This window comes from Rhinolophus hipposideros, assembly GCF_964194185.1.
Source record: "Rhinolophus hipposideros genome assembly, chromosome: 16".
NCBI lineage: Eukaryota > Metazoa > Chordata > Mammalia > Chiroptera > Rhinolophidae > Rhinolophus > Rhinolophus hipposideros.
Genome location: NC_138062.1, coordinates 22090017 through 22099884, shown reverse-complemented (window position 1 = coordinate 22099884; position 9868 = coordinate 22090017).

Sequence of the window (9868 nt, the reverse complement as noted above, 5' to 3'; positions counted from 1 at the left end):
AATGACGTGACAGGAAAGTTCTAAAAACGGTCAGAAGAAAGAGAGACCACACTCTGGAATAACAGGGAATGCATGGAAGATTTCTGCTGATTTTGGCAGGATGGGTAAGATCTAAATATTTTAAGGGGAAAATTCATGATAAGGTCATCGCAGACTCACCCAACCAGAGACCTTGGAGCCACCCTTGATTTCTCCGTCCCCTTATCCCTGCACATGTGATCAAGCCTTGTCACTTATGTCTGCTTCCTATTTCTTACATTTATCCCCCACGACATTGCCTGGCTTCCGGCTTATTACCAGGACTACTGAAATAGCCTCCGACGTGGACCTCCATCTCCTTTCTCCAATCCATCCACACAGGCTAGCCTAACTACAGTGACAACAATAGATTGTTTGCAGCAGTAATGTTAAAGGAATGTTTGAGTTTTAGTATTATAGACACTATATAAGTCCCACATTAAGATGCTGAACGTACATGTACAGTATTGAAGAAGATACACTAGAGCAGTAGTTATCAATCTTGGCCATATTTAATCATCACCTCTACAGTTATTAAAAGGACCTGATGCAGGAACCTTACCCCCTGTGATTCGGATTGAATTCTCAATCCAACAGAGCTCCTCAAGTGCCATCCCTGTTCCTGACCACCTCTCTAGCTTTGACATTGATCATGACCCACTCTGCTCCCTATCCAACTGCCCGTGGGTTTCAGATTCCCATGATGTCTTGCATGCAATGCACTTTTCTTCCTTGTCTATTCATTTTTTAAAAAATGTATCCGCTCACCTTTTCCAGGAAGAATTTTCAGTCTTCTCCAGGTAATATTTTCTGGCTCTTTTTGCCCCGTCTTTCATTTGTATGTCCTTGTGTCATAGCAACTGTCCATTTTTAAACATGTGTTCTTCCCTATCCCTCACAAATAATGACATGGGAAAGGAAGCCGTTTCCGTGATGTCATTTAAAAAATAGATTTTCAATGATTTAAAAACCGTGCATGCACGGCTACTACTGTGTGGAAATACACTGAAACTAGAGTAAAAGTTAGCTTTTTAAAAAATATTTGCTTGTCTCATACCTTATTCATCAATCCCATTTTATATTAGTATAAGTAATATGATCCTGTTTTTCTGTGACAGATATATTTGTAATAAAACATATATGAGAACCCAACTGGGAATTTTGAGAAATGTATCTTTCTCATTAGTTATTTTAAAAATCCCCCTTGGAATCATTACAAACATAGCATGATAAAGTTTCTATCAAAGTTGAATTAAGCCCAGATGCCAATCTTTTATTTTGCTCTGGAGTTTCACATCAACATAAACCAGAGAAGCAGCAGCTGCTACTTTTACAAGTGGTAGAATCCCCTGGCAGATGGAACTGGCTCAGCCTCTGAGGCTTTGGGGGCTGTGGGAGGAGTACATTCTGAGCTTGCATTTGCAATTCTGGGCAAAATTTGCAAAATGGCTTCTCAGCAAGGAGTCTATCTATATTTGCATACTCATAATAGATTAGTACAAATATGAATGCCTCCAACCCGGTTTCCATGTTGAATCATCACTCTCCTGCAACACGGATCTATCCTGATTGTGTAACCTCTAGCTTTAAAACTTTAACCTTACCTTTCACATTATGTGATTTCCCCTATTTCTTCATGATTTGCGAGTCATTAATCATAGTCTAGAGAAAATTAAGTTCTCACTGCATTCTCAGATATACCTGAAAGGATATAGACCCCTCCAATAATTAACCTTAGGGGAAATATTTTTAAATGGATTTATTTCTCGAATAAGTTTTGCTGAATCTTTATTTCAGACTGATCACTATTAGATTATGTGGTAAAGTTGTAATGAAAAACCACAAATTATATAAGAGTTCCTTTCTATATGCTGTTTTAAAAATGTGGTCAGAAGACCACCTGTATCCAAATAAAATGCAGATCCTTGTTCCACCCTTAATAAATCACTCCAGACGATTTCTATGAACAATAAAGTTTGAGAACTACTGCTCTGAGTCATTTTGAAAAGTATATACTGCAGGTAAAATGGCTCCTTGAAATTCCTTTTTCATAGTTTGTCGAATGTAAAAAAGCTTAGTGAGATTCTAGCTTCTGCTGGTATTTTTACTTCTCATGTTAGGTTGGCCATATTTGCCTCTCAAGATCTAGTATTGACAGTCAGGGATTTAATTCTATGTGGCTAAAGATAGAATTCAATTATTATTGACCTCATAATTGGCTGTTTTTCTTTTTGTTATATCTTTTGCATTTGACATCTTTAACTTCAAATCTTAGGTTTTTAAAATACGGTTATTCTTTTGCTTAGTCAGCGATAAGTATTCTTTTAGAAACAGCAAGAACTCTTTTTTAAAAAGTCCATATGTTTTAATGTTAGTGTTTTAATTTTTGTCTAATTCCCACCTAAATTTCATTAGAATACTTTTGGAAAATAATGTTAAATAGTTGCAAGAATTATGATAATTATTCAGTATAGAAATCCTTTACTATTCTCTCTTTCATAATTTTAATTGACTTCTCTCTTTAATTCCAAATGTCTGTCTGTTATAGATTTATAAAAAGTTTCAGTTTTATCATTACTGCCAAATACTTTACAACAACTGTCAAAAGGTTGTGGAGTGTTTAGAAGACCACAACTTTATAAATATAATGTTTCCCTCTTCTTCGGTAATATGTCTGGAATTATATATTCTCATAAGAAAAGTCTCGTCATAGTTTTATAATTACATACATGCTGTGAAGAGAAACCAGAGTATAGTTACCTGGCAAAAGAGCACTCAATAACAATTTAACATTTTCTGCCAAATACCGTAGGTTGTGGTAATTTTCAAACATTGTATAAAATGACACACATTCCATATATGAGGTGTGATTAAAACATAAGACAAGTCACACATGAAAATGGCTCTCATTACTTTGTAATCACACCTCATACATAATCTTAAGCAATCAGTCATGGAATATAATTTTTAAAACCCTCACCCTATTGCCCACCTACCTCTAATCCAACTTCCCCTCTGGCCACCCCAAGGTGAGAGAAAGTAGATTGCCGTCCAAGACATCTGGTTTGGAATAGAGGGGGGCAATCAAACATCCTCGGGTGGGATGTCAGCAGGGATCTGCCACCACTGAGAACTCAGCACTTATGTGGTCTTGGAATTATTTCTGGCTGTTTCATGTAGGGGTAGCTCTAGGCAAAATCATGTAGTCAGTGAAGTCTGGTTTCTGCATGTCATCTCCCATGGCTTCCAGAGCGGTGATGCTATTCCCTACAGCTGAGAATCTTCCTCTGCAGCTTGTGCCTCTCAGGCAGTTCTGAATCAGTCTTTCCAGTCTTCGTTCCTACTAATCAACCTGCAGCCATCTTATATCCTATCCCAGCATTTGGTTCCTTTTCATGTACAAGAATGTATGCGGAGCAGCTACCATGTGCCAGGCCCCATGCTTGGTGCTCCAGGCACAAACTTGAAAAAAAAGCATGGCTTAACTTCATGGAGTTTGTGGTTTAGCTGGACAAGCAAGATAAAGGAAAAAATTTAATTCCACGAAGTTAAAGCAGTTTGTTAACTGATGTATTCTAAGAGCTGAATCAGTGCCTGGTGCACAGCAGATGCTCAGTAAGTATTTGCTGATGAAATACAAAATATTCTCAGTGCTAAGCTAGAGGTCTACACTGGGTGCTGTGGGACTGTGATAATTCAAAGAATATATTCTGAAAACATGACACCTGGGCTAAATTTGAAATGGATGAGTAAGTTATTCAGAATAAGATAGGCTGAAAAGACCTCTGGGCAAAGGGAAGAGTATGAGCAAGGCCTGAAGATTTTAAAGGACATAGCATATGTGAGGACATTTTGACAGTGGGTTTTACAAGACTTTAAAGAGTGTTAGGAAATGAGGCTAGAGAAGTACATAGAGATGAGAATAAAATACTGCAACAAAGTTTGTATTATATTTGTAGTCAACAGTGAGTTATTGCTGTATTTTGCCATATTTATATTTTATTTTTAATCTCTCTGATTTTAAGTAAGGAATAGATTGGAGGGAGACAAGACTAGAGGCAGAGTACACATTTAGGAGGCTATTGCAATCACTGAACCTAAAGATTGGTGGTACAGGTGATGGCCTTGAGCTAGCTTCAGGTGATAGCTAGTGAATCTGATAGATTTACCCCTGTTCATGTGTTAACAAACCTTTGTATGAGGTGTGATGAAACAATACTGTGAATGTTTAAATTTAAAAAAAAAGTATTACAGTAAAAACCCCATCGCCATTAATCTCCCTCAAAATACTCCCCCTCGCTTCGACCACACTTATCCCATCATTCTTGCCACTGTCTGAAGCAGTTCTGGAAGTCCTTTTTCATGAGTGTCTTTAGTTGTGCTGTCATGGCTGCCTCAATGTCCTGAGTCATTTTAATTTTGGGGAAGAGCCAGAAGTCGCAAGGTGCCAGATCTAGTGAATAAGGTGGATGAGGACACACCGTAATGTTTGTATTTGACAAAAATTGCTGTACCAGAAGCGATGTGTGACAAGGAGCATTGTCATGATGGAGGATGATTTAGGGCACACTTTAAAACACACCTTCTCCCAACCATAGCTCACACCCAACTGACTGCACCAAACAAGTTGAACCTTGTCACCCACTGTTACTAAGGTTCCACAGGCCACTTCTCCTATTGAAGATTCCTGCCTTTCCATTGGATGGCACTCTGCAGCAGCATTTACCATATTTTTCAATCACAATGGAAAGGCTCCATGTCACACATCTCTTTGTTCCATATCTTCTTCGTTAGTGTTAATTTATTGTCAGTCTTTCTGACATCATTTAGTGGGTATGAAATTATACTTTTAATTTGTATTTTCCTGATGATTAATGTTACTGGGTAACTTTTTACCTGATTGCTAGCCATTAGTATATCTTTTGAAGTATTTACTTAAATATTTTTTTATTTTTAAATTGTTTGTAATTTTCATATTGATTTGTAAGTTCCTTTATAATTCTAGATTTATAAATTTTATAATTATAGCAGATGCTCAGTAAGCATAATTCTAAATATAACTCCATAGTCATATAGTGTATTGTGAATATTACCTCCCAGATTGTGTCTGGCCTATTCATTTGCTTAATGGTGTCTTTTGATGAGCAGAAATGTTTAATTTTGATGAAGTCCAAATTATCATTTTTTTTTTCCTTTTATTGCTGGCGCTTTTGGTGCTCTGAGAAATCTTAGGATAGGTCATGAAAATATTCTCCTGTTTTTGTTTTTCTAGAAACATATGGTTTCAAAGCTTTATATTGAGGTCTATAATCCACTTTAGATTAATTTTTAAACATAGAATGAAACAGGGGTCTAGATTCAATTTTTTTCCCATATGAATATTTGATTGTTCTGCTTTGTTATAAAAATGTTTCTTTTCCAGTGAATTGTACTGATACCTTTGTTGAAAACCAATTGTCCATATATATGTGGCTGTATTTTTTAAAATCCCAGTGATTGGGAATAATAAAAGGAAACTAAAAGTAGAATAATATGAATCCAGATAACATGGGCAAATTATAGAACCTTTTTTCCATAGCTCTAATTCTCCCTTCACAACCTCCTTCCTAAATCCTATTTCAAAGACTTTTTTCCCTTCTACTAGGAGGACTGTTACTAGATACATTTATTCATCAAAGTATAGGTTAAGAAAAGGAAGACAAGAATGTTTCAGGATCAAATATATGGTGATGGAAGGAGAACTGACTCTGGGTGGTAAATACACAATGTGATGTATAGATGATGTATTACAGAATTATGCACTTGAAACCTATGTAACTTTACTAACCATTCTTACCCCAATAAACTTTAATAAAAAAAATGTAAAAAAAAAAAAAAAAGAAAAGGAAGACAAGAGAGAAAACTTGAATCCTCCTTCCTGCCTGCTTAAGGCCTACTCTCAGGGTCCCTAAATTCTCTTCAGGGTTTACCTTCTTCCCTGTTTGACATCAGGAGTTCCCACACCCTTCAAGAGAGAAATGGTCTACCACTCAGGTGTAACCTAGGCTTAGAGAATGCAACATGATAACCAAAGCAATGCAAAACTACCACAAGCAAATAGCAAAATCTACATCTTCAGTAGCAAATTTTCTTTACCACAAACATGTTATAAGCATTATGTGCAGTCCATTACCAAGACAAATTATATGACTGTCATTTTCCTTCCTCAGGACAGAGTGCAACTTCACTCTTTTGTGATGTCTTTGTGCCCTTGATGCTTGTTTCAGCCCAGTTTGCCCAGTTTTAGGAGTATAAAACTGTGGAGGTTGGGAAGGACAAGCTGTGATGTCTTAGGTTCTGTGCCCCTTACATTGACAGACGCTTTGGTAGGGGAGATATTTTGGGCCTAGACAGCTTGTAGTTCTGCCATGGACATGCTATGAAGACAATGGATGACTCCTCCTATGGCTTCGGTAGGCCCCAGCCTGCCTTCATGTTTTATCTTCCTTGTAGCTCAGTTTTATTTAGTGCTTGCACAGGTAGAAGCTTAGTTAATAACACCTGGAATTCAGGCACATAAAAGCACAGGGCCGGATGAGATTATAGAGTAAATATAGATCAACCCACCCATTTTACAGATGAGAAAAGTGGTTCAAAGTTATGTCATGCAGCTAGCTGTGGAATAGAAACAGTGGAGAGGGCTAACAATAGGTATTGGTTAGCCAATCTATGGTGTCTACCTCAAAGACGATTTTTATTTTTACACATCACTGATTATATCCTCAATGGCCAGCGCAGTGCCTGGCACATTTTAGGTGCTCACGAACATTTACTGAATGAATGAATGAATGAATATGTGAAATATACTGAGAGATAACTTACCTAAAGCCACAGGTCTACTAGATAGCTGAGCCAGGATATTCACTGAGACCTAACGTCTTAACCACTACTGTTGGCAAGGAAATGATTGGTTTGCCTGACTTTGCAGAAGGGCTGGACTTCCCCGTGGAGATGGAATCACATAGGAGCTGCCAGCAGGAAGCCTAGTGAGAAATGTGAAGAGTTGAACATTACTGTGGTGGTTCTACTGTTTCTTCTTATGTAGTGACATGAGTTCCAAGTGTTTGTGGCCATGTAATGATAGGATCTCACCTCGAAATCTATTAGTCTGGATCCATGGTTCTAAATGGTTTTGACATAAGGACCCCACATCTTAAAAAAAGAAAAAAAAATTGGCCGCCTCATGCACTATATAAATGGACAACTGTATTATTAAAGCAAATGTTTTCTCAACATCATAGATTTTGAATAAATATTATTATGGATTCAAATTTATTTCATTTGAATTTGGAAACATTAATTACTCTGATTTTTGTTTGCTATACGTTTCCAAAACAAATTTCAAAGTCCTGAATCACTTCCAAGTGTTTCAGAATTACTGAGCACCAAGAAAAATCATGATTTTCGGAACCCTTCTGGTTTAATTTTTTTTCTCCTTGCACATGTCCTTAATCTAAGGCTAAGAACTTTTTCTTTTCCTCTTTAATTGACTGATTTTTTCACTCTATTTTTTTCCCAACAGTCTACATTATTTTATCACAATTTTAAAAACTACACCTCAGAAAAGAAAAAGCAACTTCTGAAAATTTGTTCTGTGATTTTAGATGAATCAAATAAAATTATTTTAAAAGCATTGTTAACATTTGTGCTAGCTTCTGTAGTGTACCTAAAAGAAGACTTTGTCCTAGTCCTTTAAGGAATAATTTGGGCCAAGATGTATAGTCTTCGTGGATAGCTGCCTAGTTGGGAATTTTGGAAACTCCAGAAAGGAAAATAAAAAGCTAGAATCCTTTCAGAAAAAGCATAATATCAGGATTGAGCTTGTTAAAAAAATAATAAAAGTCATGATCACTAATATTAAAAAGTATTAAGCTCTTTTTTATGTGTGTCTCTGTGCTAAGAAGATACTATTATTATGTCCATTTTACAGGTGAGGAAACTGAGGTTTGATAATGAACAGAAAGCTACTTTACCACTTTCTGGCTCAGAAGAGAATTAGCCTTGCATGCAGATGAATTCATAAACCTAATTATAAGACGGTGTGGATCCTGGAACTGAAAAGAATGGGATGGGGATCTAGGAGTGCAAATAAACAAGACTCTTGATACACTTGAGTCTTTGTGGTGTCAGGTAATATTAGGATATAACAACTTTGAAATAAATGCATTAAAAACTAACAGAGTAGCATCTGGCATAAGGCTTGACAGTACTTACTTGTGAGTGTTATTTTGCACTTCAGAATCTCATTTGGATTTAAGTTTCTGCCTACAGAAAGCACAGAATAAATCATTCTAACTGTGATGAAAATAAATGTTAAGTTCACTTACTTCTAAAATTAGGTCATCCTGAACGCTGGGTTTAAGCAAAAGAAATGACAAAACCAATATTAAAAAAATACTTCTAAAATGTAGGCAGTTTCCCTCTCCTCCATACTATATATAGAGATATTTAAACAGTGTGGCATTACTTTAGGATTAGCGGATCTTATCTAGTAAGAATTTTCAGGAAATGGACTAATAATGGTAATAATAATCAAGGATAACCTTCAAAAGCACATAAAGTATGTTAAACACTGTACTAATATCTTTACCTGGGTTATATCAGTTGCTCTTTATGACAAGATCTTATGAATGTGGAATTAAAACTTAAAAGTTAAGAAGGTAGTGCCCAAGCATAATAAAACTATTAACCAGTCGGGCTGAACATAAACTCAGGTACCCGGAGGTCGAAATATAATCAAATTCATACAATTCAGCAAGTATTTAATTAATGTCTATTGCCTTTAAAGCAGTGAGTTAGGCTTGTTTTTTCCTTTTTCCTTTTAGTTTAGTCACTATCCATGGTTATTTAATGATAGAATTCTATCTTGTATTGCTTTGGTCATTCAGACTAATTTTTCCATTAAGCTAAAAGGTAATAAAATCTCTCACACTGATTCTCTGAACGTACAACTCAGCATGGCCTCTGTGAGCTACGAAACTTCATGAAAAATTGAAATGCTAGATATAGCCCAATCTCTAGGTGCTTCCCTACTTAAATCCCTAGGCTATTTGAAGTGAGCAAAAATGAGTTCACCGGGTACATCACCAGGTATAAAACAATTGTTTTGGTTAATAAAATTCTAAATGCAGCACTGAGTGTTTTGGTTTTCGTGTACACACGTTTATTAAATGGTATTATCCTACTTGATGCTAGGGGTTCTCTTCACTTGAATTTTGCTTTGAGCTTCCACTATGTATCTAAACATAAAAAATGTAAAAGTCTTTTTAAAAAACTAAGTCTTCCTTAATTGACTGAATTGGAATTGTACATAACCTTTTTATTTTCCTTAGAGAAATTCTGGTACACTTTTAAATAAAAAAAAAAAAAATGTCTCATATTCATTTTATCTTTGCCCCAGCAATGACTTGTACTGAAATATTTTCTCTCAAGAAATATTTGTTAAATTGGGCACCATTCAATACATGGAAACAATGTCCAAAATGGCCTTTCTTGATTTTTGGCTTCTAACTTTGAGAAGATAAACATCTCTTTGTTTCAGAATCCAGTTGAGCTCTTTAGTGAACTGACAGTTGGGAACTGAAAGTCCTTGTTAGTGGAAGTAGGTATACTTGAAAACGATTGCCATTATATTTGAGATTTTCTAACACAAATTCCAGGAAGTTTCCAGACTTGGCTGGGACACAAATGGATTTGAAGAAATGGTATATTCTATCTTTAAGAAACTTCATCTAAAAGATATACATGATATGAGAGGGACAAGAGATTGGGGGGTGGCTATCACTTGGTGAGGAATGAAATGTCTAACTCG